At 40.8% G+C, this 22,869-nt stretch overlaps 1 protein-coding gene across 1 annotated transcript in view; it reads right to left on the bottom strand.

The window, feature by feature from the left end:
* Positions 1–22,869, bottom strand: part of GLI3 (GLI family zinc finger 3) — a 312,258-nt gene that overhangs the window by 249,460 nt on the left and 39,929 nt on the right. The gene's annotated exons all lie outside the window — the stretch shown is intronic.

The raw sequence follows: 22,869 nt of genomic DNA, 5'->3' as shown, positions 1-22,869 counted from the left end.
TACATCAAGGCTGTATATTGTCACCCTGCTTATTTAACTTATACGCAGAGTACATCATGAGAAATGCTGGGCTGGAAGAAGCACCAGCTGGAATCAAGATTGCCGGGAGAAATATCAATAACCTCAGATACGCAGATGACACTACCTTTATGGCAGAAAGTGAAGAGGAACTAAAAAGCCTCTTGATGAAAGTGAAAGAGGAAAGTGAAAAAGTTGGCTTCAAGCTCAACATTCAGAAAACAAAGATCATGGCATCTGGTCCCATCACGTCACAGGAAATAAATGGGGAAACAGTGGAAACAGTGGCAGATTTTATTTTGGGGGGCTCCAAAATCACTGCAGATGGTGATTGAAGCCATGAAATTAAAAGACGCTTACTCCTTGGAAGGATAGTCATGACCAACCTAGACGGCATATTCAAAAGCAGAGACATTACTTTGCCAACAAAGGTCCGTCTAGTCAAGGAGATGGTTTTTCTAGTGGTTATGTATGGATGTGAGAGTTGGACTGTGAAGAAAGCTGAGCACCGAAGAATTGATGCTTTTGAAGTGTGGTGTTGGAGAAGACTCTTGAGAGTCCCTTGGACTGCAAGAAGATCCAACTAGTACACCCTAAAGGAGACCAGTCCTGGGTGTTCATTGGAAGGACTGATGCTAAAGCTGAAACTCCAATACTTTGGCCACCTCATGCAAAGTGTTGACTCTTTGGAAAAGACCCTGATGCTGGGAGGGATTGGGGGCGGGAGGAGAAGAGGACCACACAGGATGAGATGGCTGGATGGACATGAGTTTGGGTGAACTCCGGGAGTTGGTGACGGCCAGGGAGGCCTGGCGTGCTGCAATTCATGGGGTCGCAGAGTCAGACACTACTGAGCAACTGAACTGAACTGATTACGCTAGACAGCACAGTTTTAGACAGAATAATGAAAGGGAGAGTGAAACCAAGTATTACTTCTCCTTTTTTTCTACCACAATACTCCTTCAAACAGCCCCCTAAACCTTGCTTTAAAAAAATTAATCCCAATCAAATCATGCTTTTCCCCAAAAAAGCCAAACCACTTTCCTCAACACAGTCCTCCAGAGCACCTTAAAGTTTCACTTGCCATCAGCCAAGATCATTACCAATTTTCTGACTTTCAATGGAAGATAAATCCTCACAGAAGAATGGGAAAAAAGTATTCTCATTCTGGTCAAGGAATAATTTAAAAAAAAAAAATCTTGACAGAATCCCAAGGGTATATATCCTAATTAAATATTAGCTTCATCATCCCTTGGGGGTTAAAGACCGCTGAGTGAGTGATGCTGATCTCTAACTGCCCTCACCACGTGCTGGCAAATGGCACTGTGGCACGAGCCCCAGGTGTAGGGCTCCTGTGCAATGGACAGTTCTTTGTGGGAGTGAGGGAACTGGGGACTGAGGCACTCTGGCATGACCTTCTCTCATCCCAACCCATCCCAAAACAAGAATTTAGAACAAGCAAGCTTTAGAAAATCAATGGTTTCTGGAGACAGCAGGGAGGAATCTGTGTCCCTTACAGATAAATTAGTTTTCTTTCTAGGTCACTAGCAGACCTGTGACAACCCAGGCTTCTCCCCCCACCCTCCAGGTCCCCTAGATAAAGATCAAAGATGTCATACTCTCTTACACCCACATTTACCAAATGCAGCCACATCCATCCAACTCCAGAGCAAAACCACCTAGAACAGGTTCCCAAATGGCCTCCCAATTCAACCCTTGCCCCACATATTAACCAGATGGTCTTTCCAGAACAAAGGGGTCAGGCGCACAGAATTCTAAGCCTGACTTCCTCAGTTTGGGTCCCCAGTTCGGCCACTTACTTTAGGCAAGTCATTTATCCTCTGTTCTCGGTTTCCTCAATTGCAAAATGGAGTGAACAACTGTACTTACTTGATAAGGCTGCTGAGGACTGAATGAGTTACTCACATGAAAGACACTGACTGGCAGGTGCTAACCACTCTCAGATAAGTGCCTCTTTCAAGAAAATTCCCCGCTACTTACAAACCTCTAATAATTCCCATTATGCTTAAGAGTAAAATATAAACTCCTTGCCTTGACCTCATTTTGTTCCACTCCTCCATGCTCTTACCATCCTGCTTCTGTTCTGGAACTCACTGGGGTTCCTGACGGGGCATCTGCCATGCCATCCCCTCAGCCTGCAATGCTCTTATCCCACGTCTCCCCATGGCTGTGCCTTTTCACTCATCATCTCAGCCCTTCCCTGATCATCAGAGCACCTGGACCACTTGGTACCCTCACGTTCCTTGTGCACAGACTATCTCCTGACTCGAAGGCAGGCTTGCTTCTCAAGTTCAGTGGACACAGAACAGTGCCTGGTTTCCGGAAGTGGCAAGTGAATACCGTGGCTGATGGCTTGCTCTCATGAATGAATGAATGAGCTAATGAACAAAGGAATATAGCCACAATACATACCGTAGTGGACACCAAAATGCCCAACCTGCATCTCCCTTCCTTGAATGACCCAGCTGCTGTCAGCAAACACCCTTCAGCTCAGCCTGTGCAGGGGCTGATTCCCTGAGCCGAAAGAGCTGACTTGCTCCAGGTTGCCTTGGTTCCCAGAGCAGCCCTCACCTGATAATTCATCTACACAGGACTATGAAAGCCTGGCCATCTCGGCCCAACTCAGGGCAACTCTTAGGGCCCATTCCAGCTGCAGGCTTCCTGTGGGGTCAGCTGAAGCTGGTGTTGGGTAGGCACTGCATTTCAACATCTCCCTGAATCCACTTCTGCTCCTTGTCCCCCAGCCTCCATATGTACCATCTCAAGCATACTGTGTAGTAAATGTCCTGCACGAAAAACTCATCACAGAGGCTGCCTCTCAGGACACATAACTTGCAACACAGACTTCTCCATTAGGGTGGACACCGGCCCCATCCACTCACGCATGCAGGTATGCAGGCTGGGGAGGTCTGCATACCTGGCATCTTCTACCCTCTTTTGCCTGGACTGATGGCTTTTATAACTATGGTGATCAGAGCTTCCCAGGTGGCACATGGTAAAGAATCCGCTGCAATGCAGGAGATGCAAGAGATGCAGTTTTGACCCTTGGGTGGGGAAGATCCCCTGGAGAAAGAAATGGCACCCCACTCCAGTATTCTTGCCTGGAAAATTCCATGGAGAGAGGAGCCTAGTGGGCTCTAGTCCATGTGGTGGCAAAAAGTCAGATACCACTGAGTAACTGAGTATGCATGCACACACCTGGGGCTCAGGACCCACCTTCCTGTGACCATGCTGACCCTGGAGACACTTCAGACCACATTCTCCTGGGGCCCTCAGAATCCACACCTATTGAAATGTCCAGAACAGGCAAATTTAGAGTCAGGAAGTAGACTACAGTGAGTCCCCTGCATAGGAAACTTCAAGTTGCACTCTCAAAGATGTGAACATAAGATAGTTCACGTGTCAGTGTACATGGTCACATGCATGCAACCCTCTACAAGCGGTTGTGCTTTTGTATAGCTTACTGTACAGTACGGTAGAGAGCACAGTCATACAGTATCATTGTTTTAAGCCCAGGTTGTCCAGAAGCAAGCATAAAAGCAGTGGTGAGGCAGCTGGTACTGCTAAGATGCATCAAGCAATAACGATGTAAACAAAAGAGAAAATAATCAGGAGAGTGGAGCGAGGCAAAAAGATGGTAGGCATCACTTGGTTTTATACTGTATTATCTGTGTGAAAAGTATTATAAACTTATTATAGCACAGGACTATGTAGCCAATTGTGTTAGTTGGGTACTTAGGCTAACTTTGTTGGATTCAATGAACAAACTGCACTTTTGAACAAGCTCTCAGAATGGAACTCATTCGTATCCAGGGGACTTACAGTGGCAGTGTTTAGGGCCATCAGAGGGATGGAGGAGGGGATGGTAGCTAAAGGGTTCAGGATTTATTTTTGAGCTGATAAAAATGTTTGCGAGGTGACTGTGGTGATGGGTGCATGTTTCTTGGAATATACTGAAAACCATTAAATTGCACACTTCAAACTGATGCAATGTACATGTGTGAATTCCCTCAACAGAACTTTTGAAAAATTTAAACTTGCATGTATAGCATGATAACTATAGTTAATAATTTTATTTTGTACATTTGAAAGTTGCTTGGAGAGTAGATTTTAAAAGTTCTCATCACAAGAAAACAATGGGTAACTATATGTGGTGATGGATGTAACTAGACTTACTGTGGTGATCATTTTGCAGTGTAAGCATATATTGAACCATTATGTTGTACACCTGAAACTAACACCATGTTATATGTCAATTATATTTCAATTAAAAGGTGGGGGTAAAAAAAGGAAAAAACATACAAGTGGCATTCTCTCTCTAACTCAGCCATGTGCTGTTTGTTTTCTCAGACTCATGGGAAGTCATCTAAAAAGCTGCTTCCACCCCCAACCACCCCTGATGTTTTTCTTATTCCCCATCACTCCTCCATGCTGTCCTGCTTCCTTTTCCAGCATCCATTCTGAGAGGATTCAAAAATATGCTCAGAAGCCTTTCAAGTGGCAGTTTGGACCGCACGCTCCAAGCCATATTTTTCTAATAATGATGGCAAGATGCTCCGAGATGTTTTGGGTGCAGTTCTCAGATGCTACAGAGGAGCTTTAGCTTCCGTCTGCAGCGCTAAGGAAGTACAAATATCCAAATGCTTTCTGCGTGCCATTTAGAGGGGCCCAGATGCGCTCCAGCTTCCCTTGTGCAACCCGATGCTGTACAGATGTGCTGCTCCAGGGCACAAGTGCATGGTCCTCTATACCCATCAGCGGTCCTCTTCAGCCTGCAATAAGCCTCCTCTTTGGGGGCTATTAGTGTCAAAGACGAAGAACTGTGATTATAAAACAAAACACAAAACACCCTGGCAGCAGTATTTAAGACCTGATTTCTTGGTTGACCATCTACACAGACACAGCCTCGCAGACCTTAGAGTACCAACCTCTCCTTGCTGTCAGGAAGCACAGTGCCCAGCGCCTTTCTGGACAACGATAGCCATTTCAGCAATAGCTGGCTGGTAACAGGAGTATAGATGTGGCCTGACGGGAGCAGGGACTGAGAATTTAGCCTCACTGTCACCATACGTTAAGCAAAGGATCACACAAGCCCAAGAATACCATCAGCAATCCCAGATATGAAATTCCACCTTAAAATGGGGTTCAGCACATCAGAACCAAATAGTGTCCTTACAAGCCACTGTTTGATGCTACAGAAGCCAGGGTTCCAAACAGAAAATGGTCAGATCTTAGCTTCTCTCATCACCCCCCGAAGACTCCTTTCAATGAAATAACTGATTCTTCTCTCTCCCATCTCTCCAGAGCACTTTTTGTTTTTTGGCCTCACCATATGGTATGTGGAAATCTTAGTTCCCCAACCAGGGATTGAACCTATGCCCCCTGCATTGGAAACCCAGAGTCCTAACCCTGGAACACCAGGAAAGTCCTTCCCAAAGCCCTTTTAAAACCTCTCAACCATAATATCCATTGCATGCATGGTATTGTAACAGAATTTGTATGTATTCTATTTTACCCAAAGTTTGAATTTCTTAAAACCTGCCCTCTCTGTCTTGGTCAGCATCCCTCACGACCAGCACAGCACCTGGTTCAAGGCAGGTACTCCAGAGAGATTTACAGGAAAGATAAGGAAACTCCTGACTTTACTGGAAAGGGTGACCTGAAACATCCTCTGCCATTTCTAAGGCAATGTCACATGCAGAAAGAAAGCCCAGAAGAGAGAAAGCTGGGAAACGGCATTACAACACAGAGAAAACTGAAGTGGGATGAGGACCACATGACTCGGGGACCCCACGTAGTGAATCTACGTGGTTTAGTGAGTCTAGACAACACTCTCTTTAAAAAATAACACATCCGACAAAGAGGTGCCAACTATTAGGTATAAAATAAGATATGAGGATATATTATACAACATGGGCAATATAACAAATTTTTCTTAATAACAGTAAATGGACCTTTAAAAACGGTGCATCATTATATTGTACACCTATAATTATATATTGTACAGCAACTCTACTTCAGTAAAAAAATAACTTATCCTACACATAAGCATCTGAATCTTCAGTTAGTTCAAACAGACTTGACTTCTGGTTCTGTACCACAACAGGTTTTAAAACCCAACATATGTGCTTCCCATGACCTCTATGTTTCAGGATTAAGTAAAACGATAGCTAAAGAGAGCTTTTATTTTATTTATTAACTTTTGGTGGCTTGGCTTGTAGAATCTTAGTTCCTCGACCAGGGATCGAACCCAGGCTCACAGCAGTGAAAGTCGTAACCAGTGGACTGCCAGGGAATTCTCTAAAGAGAGCTTTTCAATGTTTTGTGTTATCTAGAATAAAATTACTAAGTAGCATTAAAGGTTAGCAATAAAATTATAAGGATATAATTTTCCTCCTAAGCAAACCCACAATATATTTCATTTTTTAAGTGTTACAGTGAAATTTGACATGTAGGATATGGCTATTTAACATTTGTGTTAATAAGGAAGAAGAAATCAAGAACAAGCTTATCCAGTTTATCCCTGATGATGATACCAACATAAAGTGAAAGGATCAGTTCAGTCATTCATCATTCTTATGGCTGCTGGCTAGGATTTGTACTTTTCTAATCAGATTGACATTACTTTCTCTTAACTGAATACCAAAAAAAAAAGAAGGCAATTGTACTGACTGAAGCGTGTCTCCTCCCAAATTCAGATCCACAGGGAACTTCAGAATGTGACCTCAGTTGCAAACAGAATCAATGCAGATGTAATTAGATAAGGTCATGATAAATTAAGGTGGTCCCGAAATCCAAACAGTATCCTTCTCAGAAGGCCAGCAGTCACAGAGACACAACACACAGACAAGGAGAGAGAGACAGAGCCGTGTGAAGACGGAGATTGACTGAACTGACGTGTCTACAAGCCAAGGAGTGCCAAGGAAGCCAGCACCCACCAGCAGCTAAAAGAAGCAAGCAGGGAAGGATTCTTCTCTGGAGCCTTCTGAGAAAGCATGGCCCTGTCCGCATTTTGATTCAGGCTTCTGGCCTCCAGAACTCTCAGAGGATAAGTTCTGTTGCTTTAAGCCACCTATGTGTGTGCTGTGCTCAGCTGCTCGGTCGTGTCCAGCTTTTCGCGACCCTATGGACTGTGCTCAGTCAGGTTCCTCCATCCATGGGGTTTTCTAGGCAAGAATACTGGAGTGGGTTGCCATTTCCTCCTCCAGGGGATCTTCCCAATCCAGGGATCGAACCCACGTATTCTGCATTGGCAGGTGGACTCTTTACCACTGTACCACCTGGAAAGCCCCTTTAATCTATTTAATTCGTGGTACTTTGTTATGGCAGCCTGAGAAAACTACTCAGAAAGGTCTCTATCATTTCCTCTGTTAATTGTGAAAAGATTAAAAATACCAATACACACATCGCTGGTGAAAAGGTAAGTTGATTTGGCCTTTCTGAACATGTATCAAAGTCTCAAAATGTGAATATTCTTTGATTCAGGAGTTCTACTTTAAGAAATTTATACAAATAACTAGATATAGAAACAAAGTTTAGCTGCAAGGATAACCACCACAGCACTGTTATTCATAATAGTAAAAAAAAAAAAAAAGAAGAAAAACTAAAAAATTGACTCTAAGCAACAATAAAGGACCGAAAATACAAATTTTGGTGCAACCCACCAATGGAATAGCTGGAAGGAATGACGAACCTAAAACAGAGTGGTCATCAATCAAGAGATAATGTGCAATGTACAGAAATCCTAAACAGTAGCAAAATAGATCTAGGTGGCACAGAAAGTCAACTTGTGTCAGAACAAGGATGGAATAGTGGTGTTCAAACCGCGAACGTGAACAATCTAATCAATAGCAAACATTTCAGAGCTCCAGTTCTAAGCATTTAATCATACTCCTCTAAAAGTAAAGGTTTATTTCTATTCTCCATTTTTAAAAGGCAATCATGAAAAACTGAAAAAACTAATAAAATGATAGGTGGAGAAAAATTAAATATGGGTGGTAATCTAATACACATCACCACACATATAAACTATCACTGAGAACACCCACTTCATACTCCAATGGCTTTTAAGGATAAAGAAAACTAAATACATTCAAAACATGGCAAGTAAGACCTGATGACACAAGTGGGAATATTCTTACCAAAATTTTACAGTCCTAGAGTAAATGAGCAAGAAAAACAAAGAGTCTTTTTTCTTCCCTGCTGATTACTAATGACAGAATGAACCACTTCTTCTTTCAGATGAAAGAACCAATAGTCTAAAATCAACCTAACTTTGAAGTCTTTTCAAAGGTTGTAATACCTTATTAGCTTATGTCTTGATAGATTCGGGTATATATCCTATAACGAAGATTCAAACCCATGTGAAAAATGTGTGTACAGACATACACATAATTTCATGTCTTGCAAATCTATTGAGAAAATAAAATATATATTCACCTTTGTAAGTAATATAACCAACAAGCTCATAGGTACAGAGATCAGAATGGTTGCTGCAAGAGCCAGAGGGTGGTGGGGATGGGAGAAATGGGTAAGCTTTTTCCATTGTCTTTTTTTTCTAAAACTTCAATATGTTTAATTGTAAAGAAGAAATATTATGAGAAAAGATATAAAAATCATCAACAGGTCAAGGAAGAAAAGTTGGATATCATAAAAACAAAAGATGATGAAAAGATATTTGATAAAATTCAACCCCTATCTTAATTTTTTTAAAGTATCAAACTCAAACTAGAAAGATATTTCTTTCACATGATAAAAAAATCATAATAATACTAAAGTAACAGCCAATATGGTTCAACACTATTAATCTCTATTATCCGGGAAGTTGAAAGCAGTTCAGTGTGATATAAAACAAAAATCAAGTATACAGCAATCAAAAAGAAAAGAAAAATATTACTATTGGCACATAGTATTATAGTCTAACCTATAAAGTCAAGAAGGTGTAGCAGAAAAACTATTAGACCAAATAAGACATTTAGCATAAGCATACAATTGAAAATAAATATCCAGAAGTCAAAAGCTTTCCTATTTACCAGCAATTACCAGAGAATAGAAAGAAATAATATTTTATTGAACACGTATTAACTTCCAGAAATAGTGTTAAGCCCTTAACGTTCATTAACTCACTGAATTTTGAGTAGAAGCCATTATGACTAACATTTTATAGGTTAGAAAGCCAAGACTCAACTTTTGGACCCTGTGGAAGAGGGAGAGGGTGGGATGATTTGGGAGAATGGCATTGAAACATGTATAATATCATGTAAGAAACAAATCGCCAGTCTAGGTTCAATGCAGGATATAGGATGCTTGGGGCTGGTGCACTGGGATGACCCAGAGAGAGGGTATGGGGAGGCAGGTGGGAGGGGGCTTCAGGATTGGGAACTCATGTATACCCGTGGCAGATTCATGTTGATGTATGGCAAAACCAATACAGTATTGTAAAGTAAAATTAAAAAAAAAAAAAGAAAGAAAGCCAAGACTCAGAAGTATTACATATCCTGCCCAAAGTCACATGATAGCAAATGACAGAACCCATATGAGACCAGGCCAAGGAATAAAAAGGTCTCATGCTCACTACATCCCATCTCGGCCTCCCAATTAAACTGAAGGGCTATGAAACTTTTGAAAACTGTAAAGCACAAAAGAATTTAAAGAATCTTTCATTCAATTAAAGCAAATTATTTAAGGATGTCAAAAAATAAGTAAGTAAATAAACTGAAGAGCACACACCTAACTCAAGCAAAAATACTAAAAATAAACAGAGCAGGAAATGCAGGAATTCCCTGGTGGTCCAATAGTTAGTTAGGACTTCATGGCCTCACTGCCAAGGGCCTGGGTTTAATGCCTGCTCAGAGAACTAAAATCCCACAAGTCTACAGGATGGCTAGAAAGAAAAAGAAAAAAAAGAAAGAAATGCAACTCTTTGAGCAGCTTCAGCTGCATGCAACAAATTCTGATAAATTCTCTTTTCATTTTTTCTAATTTTCTTTGTTATGGTTTCTTAGATACACTCATCATTTCAAAGTGGACATTTAATTTCCAAATACATGGGGTTTTTTAAGTATCTTTGATAATAATTTCTCATTTGGATGTTAATTTCTCACTTGAATGCTTTCTTCTCTGCAATCCACTCTGTTTTTTTCAGTCTTCTAACTTTATTGAGGCTTTCAATGGCCAAGTCAAAGATCTCTCCTGGTAAATGTCACATTGCACTTGAAAACGTGTGGGTTATTTTCAAATATCTTATGATATTGATTTCTAACAATTTCACAATGATAAAGGAACAGACTGTATAATTTCAATAGCTTTAGACTATGAAATTTTGCACCTTGTTTTATGTCCCTGGATATGTTCCAGTGTCTCTTAGTTTATAGTCTACAGGAACTTGAACAGAATTCATATCCTACAGTTGGTGTGAAAATTGTATAATCTTAATTATGTTGAATTTGTTCATGGTGTTTTTCAGGTCTTCTATATCCTTCTACTTTTCTGTATATACATTCTATTAATTTTCAAGAGTATGATATTAAAATTCCAACTAAAAATTTTGATTTATGTATGTAAAATATACAGTGGAACTATATTTAACTTTGTTCTGTATTTTCCAAGTCTCCTATAAATGTGTTATCATGATTTAAAAATCAAATTTTTTTAAATATTTTAAAAAGAAAAAAAAGAAATGCATGGAATTCTTATGAAGATGCTAAAAAATAAAAAACTTTCTGACAATCCTCAAGAAGACCTTTTTGAACAGAGACACACCGTATTTCACAAGAGGTAAATTATACTTTATAAAAAATGTCAATTACCCCCCCAAATAATAAATAGATTTAATGTAATTCCAGTCACAATCTACAGAGAAAATATTGCTTTTGTTGATGTGCTTTCCTTGGGGGGGAGGTGAAATTTAATAACATGATTCTAAAGTTCCTCTAGAAGAAAAAGAAGTGAATATCCAGCCAAGAAATTTTAATAAGGGGGATTAAACAGTCCTATAAGATGCTAGTCACTGTCATTTTCAAGCTTGGGTCCATATAGTTCCTTGTTCCTACAACCAATTTCCTAATAGAATCCTACAGACATGTTTGGTGGCCCCTTACTTTTAAGAAAGACAAAGAAAATACAAAAGAACCCACAAAACCTAACAACAGACAAGTAAAGACTCATAAGAAAATATACCACAATTTAAAACAGCTAATGTGTTCAAGAGATGAAATGATATTTGACACCTACTCTTTGGTCTTCAAACTTTACAGTTAGAATATTTATCATTAAAAGTAAAAGAAAATAAAAAAAGAGCAACAGGAAGATGGGAGGACAAAAGTTAAAAAACTAATTGAAAAAATATCTTAAAAAAAGAAAACTTCTTTAAAAGATGGCAGACATTCAGAATGTTTAATGTGGGAAAGTAAGGCTCAGGAAGAATTCAACAGCTGTATTAAAATAGGAGGAGACTATAGATCAACTATACTTTAATAAAATTTTTAAAAAGGAAGGGATGCCAATACAAATTCTGCATTCCCTGACATCTCTTCACAGACCCACAACACCTCATGCTTCCCCTCTGCCTTAGAGGCCATCTCCTCCACCAGGCTTTCCCCCTATTGTCATCACCTTCAGCTGATGTCTTTGCAGTCTACCAGTTTGCACAGAATTCTCTGACATTGTGCCCTCCAGGTTTGTGTAAACCAGCCTATAGAGCTGCTGTCCCTCGCTTCTAGCTCCTTGAGGATCCTGGTTCGGTCCAGTTGGGTCTCAGCACAGGAGCCAGGCCCTAGATACACTGTTAATTCAGAGACTGGAAACCTCATGGCAAGTTTAAAGTTTCAAAAGAAGAGGGACCGGCCAGATCAAAAAGGTGATGATTTTTTGACTCAGCTCCAGGTTTTTTAAATATTATGTTTCTAAATAAAGTAAATGGATACTCTAGAGAAATAGCTCAAGGAAGGTCACGGAGCAGAGCAACTACTGGAGACTTGATAAATCAAATAAACAATGAGGCCAGCACAGGAAAGCAGAGAGCGTGCTCCAGACCCTCTTGCCTTTTTGTTTTTCCATTAAGGAGCTGTTCTTATAAACAATGAGCCCATTCAAAAGGGCTTTTTAAAAATCCCTGGAGGAAGCTTCTATCTCCTGAACTGAAAAAGCTGCCCACCCCCCTCCTGGCCTCTGAGCGCTCGCCTCCCAGAGCTCCATCCTGCCTTCATTTGGATGGAAACAGCTTTGATCAGAAGCTCCAAGGAAAGAAGAAAAAAAAAAACTTCTGACTCCAATTACTCAGGAATTCTACTGGTAGCAAAAGGTAAGCAGAAAACCTTCTCCAAGGATGAATCCGCTCTCCGTGGGACCTTTTCTCCTGTGTGGAACAGGCAGCAGATGTTTGGTTTTGTTTATGAAACAGAAGTTTTGAAACTTTTCTGTAGAACTACCTGAACATCTATGTTCACCAAAGGCCAGGTTTCTGAATACAAAAATGTGTTTGCATGGCTGGACACTCCCATTTATTTTAACGTGCAATTTTTTAAAACATTTATTTATTATTTATTTATTATGTTATTACTACTTATAGTAGAAATTTCCATGGATTCTGAGAAATAAACTCAACAGTCAGCATATACAACATCTCATTTCTGTTTCTTTTTTAAATCTTTTAATTATGAAATATTCCAAATGTACAGAAAAGAACTAAAAACTATGGGTAGTTATTCATGTTACCTACAACTTGGATGTAAGCAAGCTAACAGGTTCTCATATTTGCATCAGATACTTTTAAGGAAATAAAACAGACATAGCCAGTCTCCCCTCCTCTGATCCTGGAAGACTTATTCTTTTCGCTCCCTCTCCAGCTTCCCAGGTGGCGTTAGTGGTTAAGAACCTGCCATAAAAGACTCAGGTTCGATCCCTGGGTTGGGGAGATCTCCTGGAGGAGGGCATGACAACCCACTCCAATATTCTTGCCTGGAGAATCCCATGGACAGAGGAGCCTGGTGGGTTACAGTCCCTAGGGTTGCAGAGTCTGACACAACTGAAGTGATTTAGCATGCACACATCAGAAATGCAAACACAGCAAATTACTTCAGTATTTCCTATAGATATTTTTTACTTTTTTTGCTCATGACAGTATTATCAATTTCTCTCTTTTCAAAATGCATAAAGGACACTTCCTTGCCCTAGTCCCAGCCAGCAGTAATTCTGTACAGCAAATCACTCTCAGAAAAGCCCTCCATCTGACACCCAATCTATTTGCTCCAGTAATGACCAACCTCATCATAGGCATATTCTAGCCTGCACAACATCAAACTGAGGATAACAAACTTAGGACAGAGTTAAGAAAAGGAAACAAGACTCATAAATATTTACAATTAGAATGGATTGGCCCCAGTTGCATGGTTTACATTCTCAGAACATCTGCCATGTCTTCATTCAGCAAAGCGTATTTGCAAAGACTTCTTCCTCTATCTGGGCGTCATGCACTTCTGTCCCTTGGGGTTTATGCCTACATTCCATCTTTTCTTGTTCTGCTTCTCTGAGCTCATGCCTTCTCAATGACCATCAACATTTCCAATCCAAGCCTCCTTTCTAAGATGCCAAACATTTGGATGGCCTCAAACTTAACCTGGTAAGTTGAGGGTGTCATAGTCTCCAAACCTGTTCCTATGCCTGTCTCAGTGAATGGTACCACCATGTACCCAAGAAACCCAAACTAGAGCATTGGGTAACATCCTTGACCCCCCCTGCTTCATCCCCACAGTCCTATTACACTCTACTGAATCCAACCTAATATGCCTCTGATTCACTCCACTTCTCTCAGCCCCACTGCCACCAATCCAGTCTAAGCCACCACCAGTTTGTACGTGAGTTAATGCAGTAGAGCCCAATAAGTGTTCCTGTTTTCTATGCTGCCTCCCCAACCTACTATATACAGTAAGTCCCCTACATACGAATGAGTTCCATTCTAAGAGCATGTTCATAAATCCAATTTGTTCATAAGTCCAACAAAGTTAGCCTACGTACCCAACTAACAATCGACTGTATGGTATTGCAGTGTAGTAGGTTTCCAATACTTCTCACACAAATAATACCTAAAAACACACACACACAAAATAAAAAATAAAACATCTTTTAATCTTACAAGACATTACCTTGAGAAGTACGCCAGACACATAAACTAACTTACGTGACTGGACATGTGAACGCACATCAGCATCTTTGAAAGCTCGCAACTTGAAGGTTCATATGAAGGGAACTTGCTGTACAATATAGCTATGGTGACAGAATTCCAACATAATCAATTCTATCTTCCACGCTTAAATTCTTTCTTCTCTGCCCTCAAGATCAAGTCCACACAAGACTCCTAGACCTCCATCACCAAGACTCTATTTATTTATCCTGTTTATCAATACTTACCACCTCCCAGTCCATTCCTCTGTCCCACTAAGGTTATTTTAGCTGCTTGAATATATGGGGATCCCTTTCACTGCACAGAATTCTCACCAACTACCCCTTTGTCAGGAACATAACTTCCCTCTGTACCTACCTCTTCAATTGTTCTTATTTTGCTTTCACCATTCTTTTTAAAGTTGTATAGGTTTCAACTTAAATGTGTCTTCTTCCAGGAAGTCTTCCCTGATGCCCAACCCCAGTCCCAACAGTGCCAGTACCCTGCTGTCTGTGTTATCAAAACAATTATCACAATTAACTACTATACAAACTAGACATTTCCTGACGGCAGAAACCACTTTTGTTTAATTCACTTCACAGTACTTAGCACAGTGTTTGGGACACAGGAGATTTCTGAAAAATATTTACTGAACAAATTAATGGATGGATGCATGCATGCATGTATTAGTAGTCATTCAACAAATCTGGTTTGCAGTCTTCCTCCTCCAGGACACAGGAGCCAAGTCAACAGACATACTATGTCATTTACCATGTATCTTGGCTCTAGCTAGAATGTTGTAATTGAATTTATTTCCATTTTGATCACTTTTCAAACATGATTTTGTTGCCAGGTTGTCCAGGTGGAATGTCTCTAGTAAGCTAAACAAAGTTAAACACAAAAAGTAATGGTTTGAAAAACAAAAACGGCCTCCCAGCCTCGCTAATGTAAAATAGCACGTATAATTAATAAAGTAGAATTCCAAATTCCTTCAGAAAACAATGCCGGTTCCCATAGAATCAATTAGGATTAAAGATATTTTCCTGGTCCTAAAAAGTCAAGGGAAGTATTTTTTAAAGGGACATACATCTAAATGTAGATATACTATAAATCTGTCTTAGCAAAAAGTAGTAAAGAAACATAACTGTGAGCTAGTGCTTCCAATTTAACTAACAGTTCTCACCAGGGTTAAATAAAGGCTTCAGAAAATGTAGAGGGGAGGACAGACATAGGAAGGGCTAAATATTTTATCTTCTTACAAAGGAGTCTTGATGAACCATTCTTTACAGATGATATATCTCCCAAGAAAGGCCTTTTAAAAATCTATGTTTAAATGCAACAACAACAACTAAAAAGTATATTACACAAAGGCCCTGGTCAGTATTTATTTTTAAGAGCATTACAGATTTGATTTACATAAATTGTAAAGAGGTCACCACCTTTGTCATTCCAAGTTACCACGATAATTCCCTCTTAGCTTCAACTTATGAACCTGCTGAAAACTACTGTTTCCGAAATAAAACTTCCATTTTTTTTCTGAAAACCTTGATGAGCTTGTCTTCTAGGTGTTTTCATGTCTCATTTGAGATGTTAGAGAATATTGTACGTTTCTCACCAAGGGAGGAAAAGAAACATAGTGGAAAAAGGGAAAGAAGAGAAAAGGAGAAAGAAATCGATTTTAATATTGGTTGGCAACGTTGTTTTTGTTTTTTTTTCATGACACAAAGTGAGAAAGAAGCCAGACAGTGACAGTATTCAGCAGAAGGGAATTGAACATGAAATTGACAATCACACAGTTCCTTGATAGACATCATTCTACTACCCCTGACGGTAGCCTCAAAAAGTATTACTATTCTCATTTTACACATAAGGAGAACTGAGGCCTGGAAAGTACCTTTCCTCGAACCTTCCTAGCCCCTGCCACTAAGGGCAGAAGCTCGACTCACATCCAAGTTTCTCTGCACATAGAACCCACCTTTCCCCACTATAGCTCTCCACCATACATGTCTGTCTTAATGTCACAAAATTTAGTTGACCTTTCCTGGGGTCCCTAGAAAAAATCAAGTCTTCACAACCCATCTGCAGTTATTCAAATGTCTATACAGCCAATTGAATAATTACCTCATTTTAGGCTTTCTCTAATTCACCAGTACCAATTCTTTTGGGCTTCCCTTGTGGCTCAGCTGGTAAAGAATCCCCCTGCAGTGCGGGAGACCTGGGTTCGATCCCTGGGTTGGGAAGATCCTCTGGAGAAGGGAAAGGCTACCCACTCCAGTATTCTGGCCTAGAGAATCCCACGGACTATATAGACCAAGGAGTTGCAAAGAGTCGGACACAACTGAGCGACTTTCACTTCACTTCAATCTTTTTGGTGTCTGAAAGGTAAGGCCAAAGTAAAGAAGATTCCCTAGCAGAGTTGAAGCCCTAAAACAATGACCCCTTTCTAGAGAAGGCAAGGATCTTGCTTTGGACACCCTTATTTTCATCATTTGATACTAAGTAACTAAGCACACATGCACAACTCACTAGATAACCAGAGTTACTTGCTGGAGAACAGAGGTATCTGAGCACTAGACAGCAAGTGAAGCTGGCCACTTTTCATTAAATAACTTCAAACCAAAACATACTTCCTGCTAGGAGCCCTGCTGAGCATACAGAGAAGAGTGCTGGCTTCTCTCACATCCAAATGGACCACATGAGTGATCCCATTAGCAAGAGCAGTTTGGTACGTGTAGACCTGATGGCCTTCTTAGTCCTGAAAGTGAGCACCTGCCCTCGTATTCTGGACTAAAACATTATCTGGCTGGGTATTACAGCACCTGTGACAACCCTTGAGATTCCTCCCATGTTTCTGGAAGGCTCCACATAATCTTCATGAAGCCTATGCTACTATTTCCAGGGAAACCAGTTAAAGATAGTAAAGACAGATCAGAACTGGGAGCAGAGTCGAGCAATTTTGGTAACTAGAGGTGTAGTTGTCCAACATACATGGCACAAACTTCTGCTCAGCAAATTAAACAGAACCCATCAAAACCTGAAGATCATGTGCAGGACTGTCTCCTCTAAAAGAAATGAAGGTTCTCCTAGATCCCTCCAGCTGTGGTTAAGGTCATTTTTACACCCACTCATTCATTCAACACGTATTTACTGAGGCCCCATCCTATGCTGGCCACTGGTCCAAGCAGAGATACCAACATGGAGAAGACCGAGGGGTACCTGACTCTCAGATCCTGGTGTGGAGACAGGCAGTAAACACATACAAAGTAAAATAACTAACTATATTCAAAAGAAAATAACTAACTTCACATAGAAACATTCTTCGAAGAAAAGAAAATGTGATTGGGAGCACTAGGTCAGGGCAGGAAGGGAAGTCAAATCACTGGACATAAGCAGGTAGGCAGAGGGCAGGACCAAACACATGGGGTGGGATTTTTCCCAGCTCTGGTACCCATCCCAGGAACCGCCCTGAGACCTCAGGGCTGGAGCCAATCTCAGGGATCCTAAAGCCAGGGGATGTGGGAGGACTGCATTACTGAACTCACAGGCCAAGACAAGTATTGTTTGTTCTCCTCTATCTCATCGCATGGCAGTCTGGAACGACCTGGAACCAAGGCCTTTTAGCCAAATGGCTATGATGTCTTGAAAGATGATCAAGGCTGCAGACTACCCTTGAGAGAGTTCTGATTTAATATCTAAATCCTTAAAAATCAGTACATCCTTGCAGGGTCTAATTTTCACACATTGAGAGATACAAGTGTGGGTGTACACACACACACACACACACACACACACACACACACACACACACACACCCCACATACACAGATTAATGCTCCTGCAGAGGAAATGTTAGACCATTATAGTTTAGAAGCAATCAGATGAAGCACAATCCATGGTATCAGAATCGCAATCCTCAAACCTCTTTCAAAAAGTTTCTTTCTTTTTAAACTTAGGAGAAGACTGGGGACAATGTCACTGCCAAACAGAATGACAAAGCATTTTCCCCTCTAAATTTACTATGATGATAGACAACAAATGGCATCTATAAAGCCATCAGTCAATAACCAAAAACAAAAGAATACACTGCAAAGACGAGGAATAGTTAGAAAACGCCAGTGAGACATGCAAGGGGCAGCCGTGCTTTGAAAACATGGTTTGATCTGAATGTCAGATGTGGTTTGAGCTCCTCACCACAAACTTAGGTTACTAACATTTCTAAAATTTCTGAAAATGATTTTCAGGCCACTCGCCTGCTTGGGAGCAGATGAAAAATTTCCATTGTTGATACATAGACTATTAGGATGTAAGGTAAATAACAGGCCACAGGCAAGACACCTAGTTCTCATAAGTTTACAGAAACCCCATGAAAAGTGCAGTAGAATTCTGATTTTCCTCAGTACCCACCTGCAGAGGTGGGTACACAGCCCCTGCTCCCCTCCGTTCAATCTTTGACCCCACCCTGTCTCCCCCACAGCCTGCAGGCTGGCAGGGCAGGTGAGGTCCCCCCATGCTCCTCCTCCTGCTTCATCCCAATCAGTTGTTGCTAAAGTCACAGCAATTAACATGGATTGGTATGTGTGATGGCTATCATTCAAAATCAGAAGACAGGTGAATAAAAGCCTGTGGGTGTGTGAATGTCTGTGTGTGTGTGTCCCTCCTTTTACCTAAGCTTTGTAACTCAGCAGCATGGGGAGCATTCTGAGGACAGAAGTCACATGACATCAGTTTTATCCTGTGACGATGGACTAAGGTGAAGAAGATGAACTGTAATAAGGCAGAGGTCCCCAGCGTCTGGTATCTAATGCCTGATGACCTGATTGGAGCTGATGTAATAATAATAGAAATAAAATGCATAATAAATGTAATGCTTTTGAATCATCCCCAAACCATCCCCACCCCCTGGTCTGTGGAAAAATTGTCTTCCATGAAGCTGATCGCTGGTGCCAAAACGATTGGGGACTGCTGGAAGGAATAAGTACAGTGGTTTATCCTTTAGCCAAAAAATAAATACTCAAGTCATCTGCAGTCCAGGATGGCAGAACTATGACTCAGCAGCTGATGGAAAGGAATACTTCCTTGGGATGTTGTCCCATGTCATGCTCAGCTGTGAGTAGGCCTGCCTGGACCCAGCTCCAATCTCAGTAACAGGGGCGGCATCATTCAGCTATACTGGGTGCTTTCATACGGAGACGTACAACCAGATAATGGGGACAGACAGTAAACACTCAAAGCCACCCCAGAGGCCTTGGGGCCTGATTACTCAGGTATTTGCAAGAATCTATGGAAAAAGAATTAGCACTGACTTGTATGGGTTCAGAGGCCAGAATCAATTATCCTTTCCACATCGCATCACCTAAAGTGCTTCTAAAGGCAACAGGGAGTAGAAGTGGCTGAAGTGCTGGGAGGTGGGCCTTTGCCCCACACAAAGAAGAATATTCTAATAATGAGAACTGTCTGAAAATGGAATGGGCGGCCCTGGGAAGGCTTTGTTCCTCCTGAAGAGGGATGGTGGCAGCACTCCTGGGCTCTTACAAATAGATCTGCACAAGGAAGAAGGGTAGCCTCCAAGATCTATGTGTCTTCCCTATCTCTAAGAGGTGATGGTCCACAGAGATCCCTCCACCCTGGGAGAGGGGGATGTCTGTGTTCTAGAACTCTTGGTTAAGAAAAATTTCCCCCTGAAAACTGCTACACTGTTGATGGAAATGTAAACTGGTGTAGCCACTGTGGAACATGGTATGGAGGTTCCTTAAAAACCAAAAAACACAGTTACCATATGATCTAGAAATCCCACTCTTAAGCAGATATTCAGAAAAGATGAAAACTCTAACTTGAAAGGATACATGCACACCAATGTTCATAGCAGCACTGTTTACAACAGCCAAGACATGAAAGCAACTGAAGTGTTCATCAACAGATGAAAGGATAAAGAAGACATGGTACATATATACCATGGAATATTTCTCAGCCATTAAAAAGCATGAGATAATGCCATTTGCAATACCACGGATAGACCTAGAGATTATCATACTATGTTAAGTAAGCCAGACAGAGAAATTTTTAAGTGGAATCTAAAAAAAAAAACACAACTAAACTTATTTACAAAACAAACAAACTCACAAACACACACATACACACTTTAGATACCAATGAGGTTGGGGGGGAGGGAAAAATTAGGAATTTGGCATTAACACATATACACTACAGTATATAAAAGAGATAAATAAGATCCTATAAAACAGCACAGGGAACTAGATCCAATATCTTGTAATAACCTGTAATGGAAAAGAATCTGAAAAAGAATGTATACGCACATCTACATATAACTGAATTCAGTTCAGTTCAATCCCTCAGTCGTGTCTGACTCTTTGCGACACCATGAACCACAGCACGCCAGGCCTCTCTGTCCATCACCAACTCCCGGAGTCCATTCAAACCCATGTCCATCGAGTCGATGATACCAACCAAACATCTCATCCTTTGTCATCCCCTTCTCCTCCTGCCCTCAATCCTCATCAGGGTCTTTTCAAATGACTCAGCTCTTCGCATCAAGTGGCCAAAGTATTGGAGTTTCAGCTTCAACATCAGTCCTTCCAATGAACACTCAGGACTGATCTCCTTTAGGATGGACTGGTTGAATTTCCTTGCAGTCCAAGGGACTCTCAAGAGTCTTCTCCAACACCACAGTTCAAAAGCATCAATTCTTCGGCGCTCAGCTTTCTTTATAGTCCAACTCTCACATCCATACAAGACCACTGCAAAAACCATAGCCTTGACTAGACGGAACTTTGTTGGCAAAGTAATGTCTCTGCTTTTTAATTTGCTGTCTAGGTTGGTCATAATTTTCTTTTCAAGGAGTAAGCATCTTTTAATTTCATGCCTCCAATCGCCATCTGCAGTGATTCTGGAGCCCAGAAAAATAAAGTCAGCTACTGTTTCCCCATATATTTGTCATGAAGTGATAGGACTGGATGACATGATCTTAGTTTTCTGAATGTTGAGCTTTAAGTCAACTTCTTCACTCTCCTCTTTCATCAGGAAGCTCTTTAGTTCCTCTTCACTTTCTGTCATAAGGGTAGTGTCATCTGCACAGATGAGGTTATTGATATTTCTCCCGGCAATCTTGATTCCAGCTTGTGCTTCCTCCAGCCCAGCGTTTCTCATGATGTACTCTGCATGTAAGTTAAATAAGCAAGGTGACAATATACAGCCTTGATGTACTCCTTTTCCTATTTGGAACCAGTCTGTTGTTCCATGTCCAGTTCTAACTGTTGCTTCCTGACCTGCATACAGATTTCTCAAGAGGCAGGTCAGGTGGTCTGGTATGCTCATCTCTTTCAGAATTTTCCACTGTTTATTGTGATCTACACAGTCAAAAGCTTTGGCATAGTCAATAAAGCAGAAATAGATGTTTTCCTGGAACTCTCTTGCTTTTTCCATAATCCAGTGGATGTTGGCAATTTGATCTCTGATTCCTCTGCCTTTTCTAAAACCAGCTTGAACATCAGGAAGTTCACAGTTCACATATTGATGAAGCCTGGCTTGGAGAATTTTAAGCATTACTTTACTAGTGTGTGAGATGAGTGCAACTGTGCAGTAGTTTGAGCATTCTTTGGCATTGCCTTTCTTTGGGATTAGAATGAAAACTGACCTTTTCCAGTCCTGCGGCCACTGCTGAGTTATCCAAATTTACTGGCATATTGAGTGCAGCACTTTCACAGCGTCATCTTTCAGGATTTGAAATAGCTCAACTGGAATTCCATCACCTCCACTAGCTTTGTTCGTAACTGAATTACTTTACTGTAAACCTGAAATACTCTAAATTATACTTCATTTTAAAAATATTTCAAAAAAGAATGTTAAAAAAAGAAAAATATCCCTCTGATAAGCACCAGAAAGGAAGAGGTAGTATTCACAGAAGCCTTTTAATGCTGGCAGCATAAGTGGTAATGAATTTAAGACACGCAGCCGTGTTAATTCAAAGTATCACTTCAATGACTCATTTTCACATTCCAAAGCATCTTCTCAGTGGTGTGTTTGCTGATTGATTGGGCGCTGACCCCTCATCTGACTTGGAGGAGGAAGGAGAAGATACTTGGCCTGGGCAGTGGCTATAAGGGACATCTGGGCATGTCCAAGTCAGGGAAGTAGATACCACAGGCCACAACCTAAGTAGCATTCATGCAGGTTCACCGTAGCCCCCAGCAAAGCCCAGGTCTGTCCTGTAGATAGGTTATCATTTCAGCATCCTCCTGCCTCTGCAGAGAGGACCTCATAGGAAGCAGGGAGCAAAATGGATCAGAAAACTTCTCTAACTCTTTTAATATTAACTATGTCCCCAAAGATTTTTAAGTCAGCTTTCCACTAACCCTACCCTTTCATGGGCAAAACTGATGAAAATCATTAGCCAGTTTAAAAACATTAGTTGCATTCAATTTAAAAAAAAAAAATCTGTCTCCTTTAAAGGACAGATGGTGTGTTTAAAAATGATGCTGACACACTGATGAGTTCTATACATTTAAAATAAAGCTGGCAAGAACTATCTTCTTGTGTTTGAAAGAATGCTTCTCATACTGGATGCTGGTCTGACCATTCAAGTTGTGAAAGGATGTCTAGGCTTCTTCAACTTTCTCATAACTTCTTGGGAACTGTGGCCTAATGAAACAGAAGAA

Source organism: Budorcas taxicolor, chromosome 4 (assembly GCF_023091745.1).
Source record: "Budorcas taxicolor isolate Tak-1 chromosome 4, Takin1.1, whole genome shotgun sequence".
Taxonomy (NCBI): Eukaryota; Metazoa; Chordata; class Mammalia; order Artiodactyla; family Bovidae; genus Budorcas; species Budorcas taxicolor.
This window is presented reverse-complemented; position numbering and strand designations above follow the sequence as displayed.